At 42.0% G+C, this 11,122-nt stretch overlaps 1 non-coding gene across 1 annotated transcript; it reads right to left on the bottom strand.

Annotated features, from left to right (window-relative positions):
• Positions 1-10,493: 10,493 nt before the first annotated feature.
• On the bottom strand, positions 10,494-10,657 carry LOC118787542. Its single transcript, XR_005005379.1, has one exon. It is a non-coding gene; the product is annotated as a U1 spliceosomal RNA (small nuclear RNA).
• Between the last annotated feature and the right edge of the window lie 465 nt (positions 10,658-11,122).

The following is an 11,122-nucleotide window of genomic DNA, read 5'->3' on the forward strand; positions in this document are numbered from 1 at the left end:
CAGGCCAATTCTTGCAAGAGCGCAAGGGTTAAGTGTCAAAATCCATGTTAAATATTTCGATTTCAGCCATACAGAGGGGTCAAGATCCTCTTCCTGTTCGGGCAGACAACCAGCCCAGACGGGGATCACAGCAGGGATGCATGACTCCCTTGAATAACCTCCAAGCAAAACAAAGCAGAATTCCTGGCCCCAGCTGCGGAGAGAGCCTTATTTACAGGAGCCTAGTGTATGTACACAAGGAGCTTTTGTGCATCTGAGTAGGAGGGCGTGTCTCCTGCCCCAGCCCAGGGCTTGGCCCCCTCACAGGCCCGATGCTTATCAGTGGCCAAATATGAGTGCCTGAATGAAAGGGAAAAGATTGTTTTGTTTGATCCCATCAGCTCAAGCTTGAGGAGGACCTTAAAAGGTAATTAGTCAGGGCTTGTTCTGTGTCTCTTTCAGAGGAGGTGCAGGGTGCGGGTCAACAGACAGGCATAATCAACCCAGTCCCTTTTGCTTCTTGTTACGGGGCCACCACTGTGACTCTGTGACCCCGCTGAGCTTGCCTCTTCATGGAGCGCATAAATTACATCTCCACAAATAACCAGCAACATATATAGTACAAACAAGGCATTCCATCTGCACTGCAACTGGCTTTACTTTTCTCTCTGAAAGACAAGCAGATGCCCCCTGTAGACCATCTGCTTTGACTGTGCAGATAAGATGCAAGGAATATATAGAGCATTATTTCTGGACTCCATAAATCCCTTTTACAGACTGGCCTCTTTAAGTGTTGTAACAGACTCTGAGTGATCTAGTTGTGGGAAGATGTTGGGAAAGCTCTCTAAACTTGAACTCTGCTCACAGCTGACAGCACATGGACGAGTGATCACTGTGCTTGAAGTGCAAGTGCTGTGAGATGTGCTAGTGCTGTCTGAGTAATCTCAAAACTCACAGCATGGCTTCATCTGCTGGCCTAAGCAGGAGTCTCTGGCTCATGACCTCAAGGGTGGTGGTTTGAGCTCTGGCCTCAGTTCTTAAAAACACAAATCAGCATTTTATACAATCCCTTTTATTATTCATCTTATTCTTCTTCAATACTTCCTGGCTGTCATTGCTCTCTCTCAATTCGTTCTTCCCAGTACCAAATCAGACATTTTGTGCACTTGATCTGCTGATTTGGGAATTCTCCATGATTTTGGATGCAAGGGGATTCAGATGTACCTCAGCCTGGCCAGGATTTCAGACTTTATTCTAGCTCCAGATGTCCCTTGGTTTAGGCAGGGAGCAGTCTCTCAGTTCATTTTAGGATATGACTCTTGAAGACGAAAGGTTTCCACATACAACCAATGCAAGTTTCAGAGCTTTCAGTCGAAAGACCTTCATGAGAGCATAAAAAATGCCAAGCCAGGTATATAACCATATAGGTAAAGGAGCAATCGGTCCAAAGCATAACACCTGTGGAAATCAGTTATCACCATCAGTTAACAGTATCACTGTGACATCACTAATAAATGTGAAACCTGCACTGATTCTCGGTGTGCGGAAGTCTCAACTCTTTCAGGTCTCTATTTACCTCCAGCACATCAGCTGAAATTTGTCAGGTGTGCAGTTGATCTCCCTCTACAGTTTGGGATGTGACTCTATAAAATACAACATGTAAATTTCATCTGTTAAATTATTCATGTTGATAATTTAAACTGATTTTCTCAACACATTTTGAATTAATTCATATTTTTTATATATATAATTATGCAGACTAGCAGTGTCTCAATATCTTATCTGCCTCAGGTTCCTTATTTCATGAATTTTCAAGCTACCACACACATGAATGTACATAATTTGCATGCACAAAAATCTGAAATTGGCAATCATTCTTGTCTCATTCTCATGCTGTCTCACACTGTCTCGTGCAGTCTCATGTTCATGCTGTCTCACGCAGTCTGACATTCACACCATCTCACACTCGTGCTCTCTCACACTCATGCTGTCTCAGCCAAACACTGTCTCACACTCACACAGTCTTACATTCATGCCGTCTCATGCTCATGCTTTCCCACACTCACACTATTTCAAACTGTCTCAAACAGTCTCATAGTGTCACAAACTTATGCTGTCTCAAGCATATATACACACACACACACACACACACACAACAGCTAGCACAGAGAATCAGACTGAGGGGCAGGTGATGTGATGCAGCTGGAATGTTCGGGTTGGTGCTGAAATGCAAAGCCGTGTTACACTGACACTATATGGCCACTTGCATCAGAATATGGCCAATGAATCAGATTCCTTCTCCCACAACACAAACTGAAACATATGCATTCACCTTTCAAAGCTTGCAGGTCAGTTGTAAAATGACAAAATACAAAGAAGCATCATTTCACCACAAAACACAGTGCCCATTCTCAATATTGCTTCCATCTAATATTTGAAATTTCCCCATTTTAATGTGAGAGTCGACAATGTTACAATGCTTGCACTGCCTCCTTGTGGCCATACAGGGTTACAAAGTTTTAACCTTCAGGCTGCATGCTCTCAGTGTTACCATTACTTCTTTCACTTCTGGGGAAATTAATACAAAATGAGCTTTTGAGTACTAAACATGAGTATCATCATGTGTCACAATATTGCTAAATGATGAAACCAGCCAATCCATTTTGGAAATGGCTGCAATGAAAACCAGCACACACTGCAGGTGAACACCATCAAGTTCCTACTTAATGTAGCCTAGTAGAAGGACCAAATATCAAGAATGAGGACTTTGTTTTGTAGGGAAGTAGTTCTTTCTATATATTTGTCATTTTTGCAGCTAATCTGCAAGCCTCAAGCTCAATTTAGTAATGCACCAGATTTTCTATGAGATATAGACATCAATATCAGAAGTTTTGTCAAGGCTTTAATTTGCAAGATTTTCTGTTGAATTATCCTACATAGAGGACAAAATTACATTTAAACCATGTACAACATTGGTTTAAATGTCACAAAACAATGTCAAAATGACTCTACATTTTGACTTGAAATACAGTACCTCAAGAATTTAAAGACACTATACACAAAATGTACTACACTAAAGATTTTGCTAAAACACTCAAGATCTGAATTTTGTTTTCAATTATTTTTTATAATCTAGTAGTATAATTTTTTATGATAGGTTCCTAACACTTTATACATTCCATTATAAAACTAATAATTCCATCTACATCTTCTATCTGTATGTTTAATACACTTACTGGATAGAGATATAGCTTGCTGCTGGCAGCCACATTCAGGAGAGTTAGACAGGGGGCTAGCTAAAATGATCCTGCAGTTCAGCTGGATCTCCATGTGGCTAGGGCATGGTCACACTATGTTTTACATTACTTTACATACATACATACATACATACAGAAGATACCTAACAAGACACATACAAAGAGGATAGTGTGTATAGAATAGGGGCAGCAGTGTGGCATAGTGGTGAAGGAGTTACCCTTGGGCAAGGTACTTAACTCCAAATTGCCTCAGTAAATATCCAGCTGTATAAATGGATAATATGGATTACATTGTAACTAATTTAAGTCGCTCTGGGTAAGAGCGTCTGCTAAATAATGTATCACTAAACAGGATAGTGAGATAATACATGGATGGAGGATGGGATTAAAAACATGAGCAGGCCTTGGCTACTGTATCATGAATTATGAATTTAAAAATCAGAAAATAAAAACTGTCCAATTTAAGATTTTTCTGTAAATTATCCCAACATTTGGGTGCAGAAAATAAAAGCTGTTTTGGTAAGTTCAGTTAGGGAAATTTAAAACATTTTTATGGCAATTCCCACATTCCTGTAAAAGATTATCAGACACTCACATGGAGAATCATTCACATCTGTTATTGACTTTTAAATATGCACACCTGTAGGCTGATTACAAACAGAATGTTTGTGCCAATTTTCACATATGTACTGCCTAATGATTTATTTTATTTTATTTTTGCAAACTGATCATAGTGCAGTATAACCATCTGTAGAGAAGCTGGCCAACACTTCTCCCATAAATGAGCCAAAAAGTGTGAAGGTTAAAAGAAAACAATAATTTATTAGGGAGGGGGAGGGGGAGGGGGAGGGGGAGGGAAAGGGAAAGGGAAAGGGAAAGGCAGAAACCACCGGCAGGGACAAAATGAGCCTTCCCTCCTGCTCTCTAGACACACCTGTATTCAATCAGCCTCCAATTAATCAGGTGTGGCATGTTAACCAATAGGCAGGTTCCCTTACAAATCAAAACAGGTGAACACAATTAACAAATTACTGACAACAATTAACAATTAGTCTCTAGGGGGAGGTGGTGAAGGCTCTCTTTCACACCGTCTGTCACATCATTGCTGTACAGTGTAGGGTCATACGTGTATCACTACACTAGTCTTTCTGCATGGCGGCAGTGATACTTTTTGTTGATGTTTATGCTGTCAAAATCTTAGTTCTCACAAAATTAAAAAAAAATGTAATCATCTTTATTAAATCTTTATAAAATCTATACACATGGTTACGAAGCAGTCCTTGCCATATAAACACAAATCTTGAAGCAGAAATTGTAAGCATACTTCCTTCTGTGTACAGCACGAGACACACTGAGTAATTATTTGCAATATTCCTTATTTATTTTGCTTGAACGCAGGGCCACGTGCCTTGTGCTATTTTTCCCCTTGGGAATAGTGTGTTGACTTGCTGCTTGTTCTTGGCAGCCATAGCATGTGATCCAGATTAAACATCAGGGGAAACCACGTCAATTTGATTTGCTGGGATCACCTGAGTATGCTTCTTCCTGTGGAGTCTTGTGGACTCTTTTCAATTCCAGTGACTGAAATTGCAGTCACTGAGAGTGTGACTGCATCACAGAGCATGCATACTGTATTTGTTACATTGTTTACCAATGCAGCTTAGACAAACAGCGCCAACAATTTCCCATATTACACCTGTGCTTAGTCTGTGAGAAACAAAATCCCTGGGGAAAGAGTTAAATTCAAACTTTGTGAGTGTGGTAGCCACATCCATGATCAAGCACGTCCCTGGTATTTATTTACATTACATTACATGCATTTAGCAGACGCTCTTATCCAGAGAGACTACCATTACAATAGAACATAAGTGTAATCATTCAATTTAAACAAGCAACAGTGTCAGACCAGGCTCACAGCACTCCCAGACCAGTAAGTGTGAGCATAACATTATTCAAGCCCTACCACAAGTTAACTTGTGCACTCTGTCAAAAGCCAAGTATACTATGATACAACAGTCCCTAGAACACAAATTATAGTACATTGTAATACTACACATACAGTTAGCATCAAGTGCAAGTGTAGCAGTAGCAGGTGTTAGGAGGTGGGGATAAAAGTGTAACCAAGATGCAGTCTTAAGAGGTTTTCAGTCTGTCGGAAGATGGCCAGTGATTCTGCTGTCCTAACCCCCATGAAGAGTTCATTCCACCACTGAGGCACCAGTACAGACAGGGGTTGTGTCTGAGAAGAGTGACCCTGTCGGTTTGGGACAGTGGCCCTCATTTATCAATCTAACGTAGAAACCAGCGCAGATCTGAGCGCAGAAAACGTTCTCTCCGATCACAGCGTAGGAATGATCGGGCGTTGATAAATGTGGCAGCTGAAAACAATCGTCATTTAAATATCATGCCCCTATATATTCTCGGTTTAGAGGCTCCACCCCCCAGAGTTTACGACATGGCAATGCATAATACGGCCAAGAAGAGAAATTTCTCCGACCTCGAAATAGAAACTCTAACATCACAAGTCCAATAGAACCACTTATCGGGTCTGCTTCAATTGCGGGCATAAGTGGCGGAGGAGACACTGACACACCACCTATGTCCGAGCCGGATAATGGTAAAAATTTAATAGCCTAGCCTACTAGTATTTTTATAGCCTATATTTAAATAATTACACGGTTGCGGAGTTTATTTATTCATTTTAATGATGTTGGGGCCAGCCCCACAGAGCCAGGCAACCGCAAGCTGTGAGAGAGCGCATGTCCTCCGCCCCCGTGCTGGCCCACCACGACTCTGGATTCTGACAGTAGATGTCCTGGAAAACCAAACCAAAATCATCCAGTCAATGGGGGAGATAAGTCGCTCACTTCTAGCCATCAACGACACTTTAAAAGAGAAACTAAAACCTGAAACTTGCATCACATAAAATGTTTGTCTAAACTTTGTGCATTGTCTGTTTCTTGTATTGAATAGCCTACTTGCCAAACATAAGTATTAACATTTTACATTTTAGAAGCGATGAATGAGGTCCTGTCTCCTTTGTATAGCCCCCAATTGGGGCTGTGCTGGCCACGGCTCTCTGGGCATAGGTTCATCTGGCTGCATCGGGACATCAAATGGCACCCTGTTATCCTGTGCAATATTGTGCAGAACCCCACAGGCCAAAATTATGTCGCAGACTTTCTCTGGCATGTACAGTAGAGTCCCCCCGCCCCGATCCTAGACAGAGCCATCTGCCCTTATGCAACCTGACGCAGCGCTCCACCATGGATGGCAGGTATTGCATTCGAGCGTCGGGTTTCTCTCCTTAACTGAGGTTCCAAATTATGGCATAATTCCAGACGGAGATGCCTTGGGAGACGAAAGCGAATTAATAGCCACTCGTCACTCTTCATAAAAAGATCCTTGCGGTCCTGAAAAACCCTCTCACGTCTTACGGGCGCATAGAGGTCTTCTAACAGAGCCAGATCTGCCATTGCCAAGATTTGATGACTGGCAAAGCTCTTGTTTAAATAGGTGAATAAGCTAACCTATCGCATTGCAAATCGGCTAGCCTAACCATTGCTTTTAATTGCTTAATTTTAATTGCTTGTAATTATGTCACCAGTAGCCTAGCCTGACAAAATGAAAGAAATTAATCTTGCACCAAAAAGCTGTTAACCTCGTTAATTGCAAACAATTTGAAAATATGTATTTATGTTAGGAATATATGACACATAGTCGATGTAGGCCTTTACAAAATAGAACATTTTGCCATAGGCTACATATTTTTAAGTGATGAATATGTGGCTGCATATGCTTAGATGCCAGTCAGAATATATGGTCTAATAACAATTCTCCGACTCAGCCAGATTTACTATGTTGCACCGCAAGTCCACGCTGACTCGAAAACTTGTGTACACAAGTTGAGACTTGATTGACTCATGTCCACATTGATAAATGCCGAGCTTTGCATGGAAATGACCGTACGCCCAGTTTTCTGTCGTACGTTTGTTTCGTAAATGAGGGCCAGTCAGTTGCCTTGTGGAAGCAGAGCGCAGCGATCTTGAGGGAACATAGGGTTTGAAGAGGGGTCATAGGTATGAGTCTAAATATCATTACAGCCTAAATGCAGAGACCCTGCATTTAGGACACAAACTCCTGGAACCACTACCCTGTCTTGGCAAAGTAATTTAAGACACATTGGCAATTAGACACTATGACTTTTTCTCTTTTCTATGGAAATGTTACTTTTCTAGTGCTCAGGGTCAACCACCATCTTGACTGAATATTTAAGTTATTTTCAGCCTTTCCCTCTATATGACAGTTTTCTTTCATTTTCAGATTTGTCTTCACCTTTCTATTCCCTTAAAATTTGTCTTGGGTGAACATTTCAGTGTTTATGCCCCACTGTTTATCAGTTGACAGGCTGTATCTGCCCGCCCTTGATTTGATTTGTTTGAGAATATTTCCTATGGTTGCAAATGTACTGTTTATTTCAGTAATGTAATGCTGAGTAAACACATGATTATCTGTATTAATACAACAAAATAACTGATTCATGTGTAATTAAGGGTGCAAAAAAACATGTATGGAACAAAAAAACATTTTTCACAGTCTGGCTGCCTAATCCTGCTTGAATAACAGTGGCAATTCTGTGCCCTAGTTCTGTCTTGAAACTGGCTGTTGTCTGATCTTGCCCGTTCATGGTTGTTAAAACTTTAACTACTGAGTCCCCTGAGTGACTGCCACAGTGGTATTCACTCAGAAAGATCTATACCCTTCCATAAGTTCCCATATACCTTTCCATTAGTTCCCCTGAATACAAGATGGGCTGTATGGCCCCAGTTCAATTACGATATTGTTACCGCATACAAAATAGTGTACAATACCGTTCACTCACAAATTTTTTCAAACTTTTTCAGTCTGTTTGTGTGTGCTTGTATGTTCCTGAAGCGCGTGCCGGAAGGCAGTGTCTGGAACAGATTGTGTGCAGGGTGAGTGCAGTCCTTGGTTATTTTATGGGTCTTCCTCAGACATCATTTCCTGTAGTTATCATTAAGGGTTGGGAGTCTGGGGCCAATGATGAGCTCTGCTGATCTCACCACTCTTTGCGGATTCCTGCGGTCGCGGACAGAGCATCTGCCATACCAGGCTGTGATGCAATCACACAGAATGCTCTCTATGGTGCATCGGTAAAAGTTGGTGAGGATGCCTGGGGCCATGGCAAACTTCTTGAGCTTCTGTTATCATAACGGTACTGTAAGAGATTCTTACCTTAACCCTTCCACACGTACGTTCACACCGGTGTGAGTTGCCATTTAGCGCATATGCTAAAATCGGTGTGATTAGAACGCTAGATTGGAAAAATGCTAGCTAATTTTAGCTTTGAGGAAACAGTGATTTAACATTAAAAATATAGCAAATGCTAACTGAAAACTATGAGAAGCTTAATAACACTAATGAAAACATAACAAACCAAGTAAAGTAACACGCACGCTACATAGCATAAAAATAAGTTACGTGCAAAAGGGTTAACACATGCGGGAAGTCAAAAACTGACCTCCCAGAGATGGCCCTCTTCAGTCTTCACTCTTCTCAGGTGTGTTGCACATGCCAAGCACAGAAGCCAGAAGCTTTTTTTTGACAACTCAGAAGGTGTGGTTCTCATTCCATTCCCCATGACTCTGTCCTCACAGACCCAGCCCCCCACCCCCCACCCCACACACAATTTCAAAAACTCACCGAATCTACAAATCACACAAATGACCTATTTTGGATTCAAAGCGGCAATTTTCGCCAAAAACAAAAGGTGACAAATTTGCATCCCTGCTTTTGAAGGACCTGCTCACATCTGCTGTTGTCAGGGCTGTTGAACTGTTTGGACCTGCCAGGAGTTTCACTGCAGGAGTGGTGTTGTTCACCTCAAAGCAAGCATAAAAGGTATTGAGCTCATCTGATAGTGAGGCAGATTATCCTAGAATGTTCCTTTTGCTCCCTTTGTCGTCCATGATGGTGTGTAGGCCACTCCACTCCACTGATGTCTAAACTTTGGTAGCGCGACTCCACTCTGCCTCTGTAGTTTCTCTTTGCCTGTCTGATGGCTTTCTGCAGATCATACCTGGACTTCCTGTAGGCCTACTAGGTCTACTTCCTGTAGATTGCCAGAGTTGTAGGCCGCAGAACATGCTCTCAACATGGCTCAGACTTCACCGATGACCCAGGGCTTTTGGTTGGGAAATGCACGGACTGTGATTTTAGGGACAACATCTGTCAGCCAGTTGTATTAACAGAGTCTTGTACCATGTTGAAGGCCTCCTCACTCCACTGATGGACCATTCTGGTAACCAGTTTTTCTTGTCTCAGTTTTTGTCTGTAAGCTGGCAGCAGCTAATGTGGTCAGATTTTGCAAAGGCAGGGTGGAGGACGGGTTTGAAGCTGTCTTTAAGTGTTGAATAACAATGGTCCAGAGTCTGCTCATTTTACGTGGGGAAATCAATGTGCTGGTGGAATTTCGGGAGAACTAACCTCATATTTGACCTGTTTAAGTCAATGATGAAAGCAGCCTCAGGATGTGAATTCCTGAGTCCATTCATAGTCTCATACGGTATATCCAAAGCACGTGAATTGTCCATTTGCGGAGGAATGTAGACGATCATAAGAATGACCGTGCTAAATTCCCTCAGGGGATAGAACAAACTTTAATTGTTAAGAGTTCCAAAACCGGAGAGCAGCGCGCTGCTAGAGATATCAGTGCCCCAGCAGGAGTTGATCATAAAACATACCCTCCACCTTTGTTCTTTTTGGAGTCCAGTGTTCTGTCCTGGCGGTGAACTGTTGGTGTGATGGCTGAGTTTGGGACCATCGCATCAAGCCATGTCTCAGTGAACGCAAGTACATTACAGTTCATGATGTCCCATTGAAATCTGCTTCTAGCATGGAGTTTGTCCAACTTGTCCAGAAATTGAAGACTCCAGCTCACTTTACTCTCCTGGTTCTCTTCCTCCGTCATCTTTGTAAACAAAGAGAGAGAGGGGGGCAGGCGAGGCTACCTCCTTTGTTTCACAGTGTCGATGATTGAAAATCAGATTTAATTGAAGATCGTATTTCCAAAAGTGTTTTGTGTTTGTAAAGTATCAACGCAAAAGCGACAGGTCCATATACATACAAAAACAACATAATGCAAAAAACAGAACACGAAAAACAACAGTTTTGTGCAGAGCTACCAGTGCGGCCATGTTACTTTGGCGCAACCAGAACTGGAACTGGAAAAAAAATCAGGGGAGAGTGCAAACACAGTCTCCCACTACCAGAAATTATGCAGCTGAGATTCCCACATTGGGAATTCGCAGGGCTCATTGCACAGCCAGAGTGCAATGACTGAGCCTTGCCCTGGGTGAACTACCTTCTTGATCATAGTATCTCCCCTGCCAGGTAAGTATGAAGACTGAGAGATGGTGAGATGAGCAATAGATGCTTCGCCCCCCTTTGGTTATGATTGCTAAATAGTACAAAGCATCATAGCCTGTGCAATGTGCGCTGCAGCAACAGGAGAATAGCTATTTCCATGGGCGACTGTCATTAGAGAGTATTAAATACCAGTCAGAGAAACAGCTGTTCAGTTTCATCTCACTGTTGTTGAAAGGGTCTGCAGTATGCTGTGGAGGCCTACAGTCCACAACATGAACTTGCAAAAAGAAATGAGTGCACACCAGGTGTGAAAAGGCTTAGTCTGGCTACCAAGCTACATCTGTTCAAGTTAACAGCATTAATAGAAAGTATCAAGTTAATACCAATACATTGAAGTTAGCATTTTTATATGGCAGAGTTGCCAACTCATCTGGCATGACTTTCAGCTTTGAGCCTCAATCTCACACTCCCCGACAAAATCGTACGCTAGTTCCATT

This window comes from Megalops cyprinoides, chromosome 12 (assembly GCF_013368585.1).
Source record: "Megalops cyprinoides isolate fMegCyp1 chromosome 12, fMegCyp1.pri, whole genome shotgun sequence".
Taxonomy (NCBI): Eukaryota; Metazoa; Chordata; class Actinopteri; order Elopiformes; family Megalopidae; genus Megalops; species Megalops cyprinoides.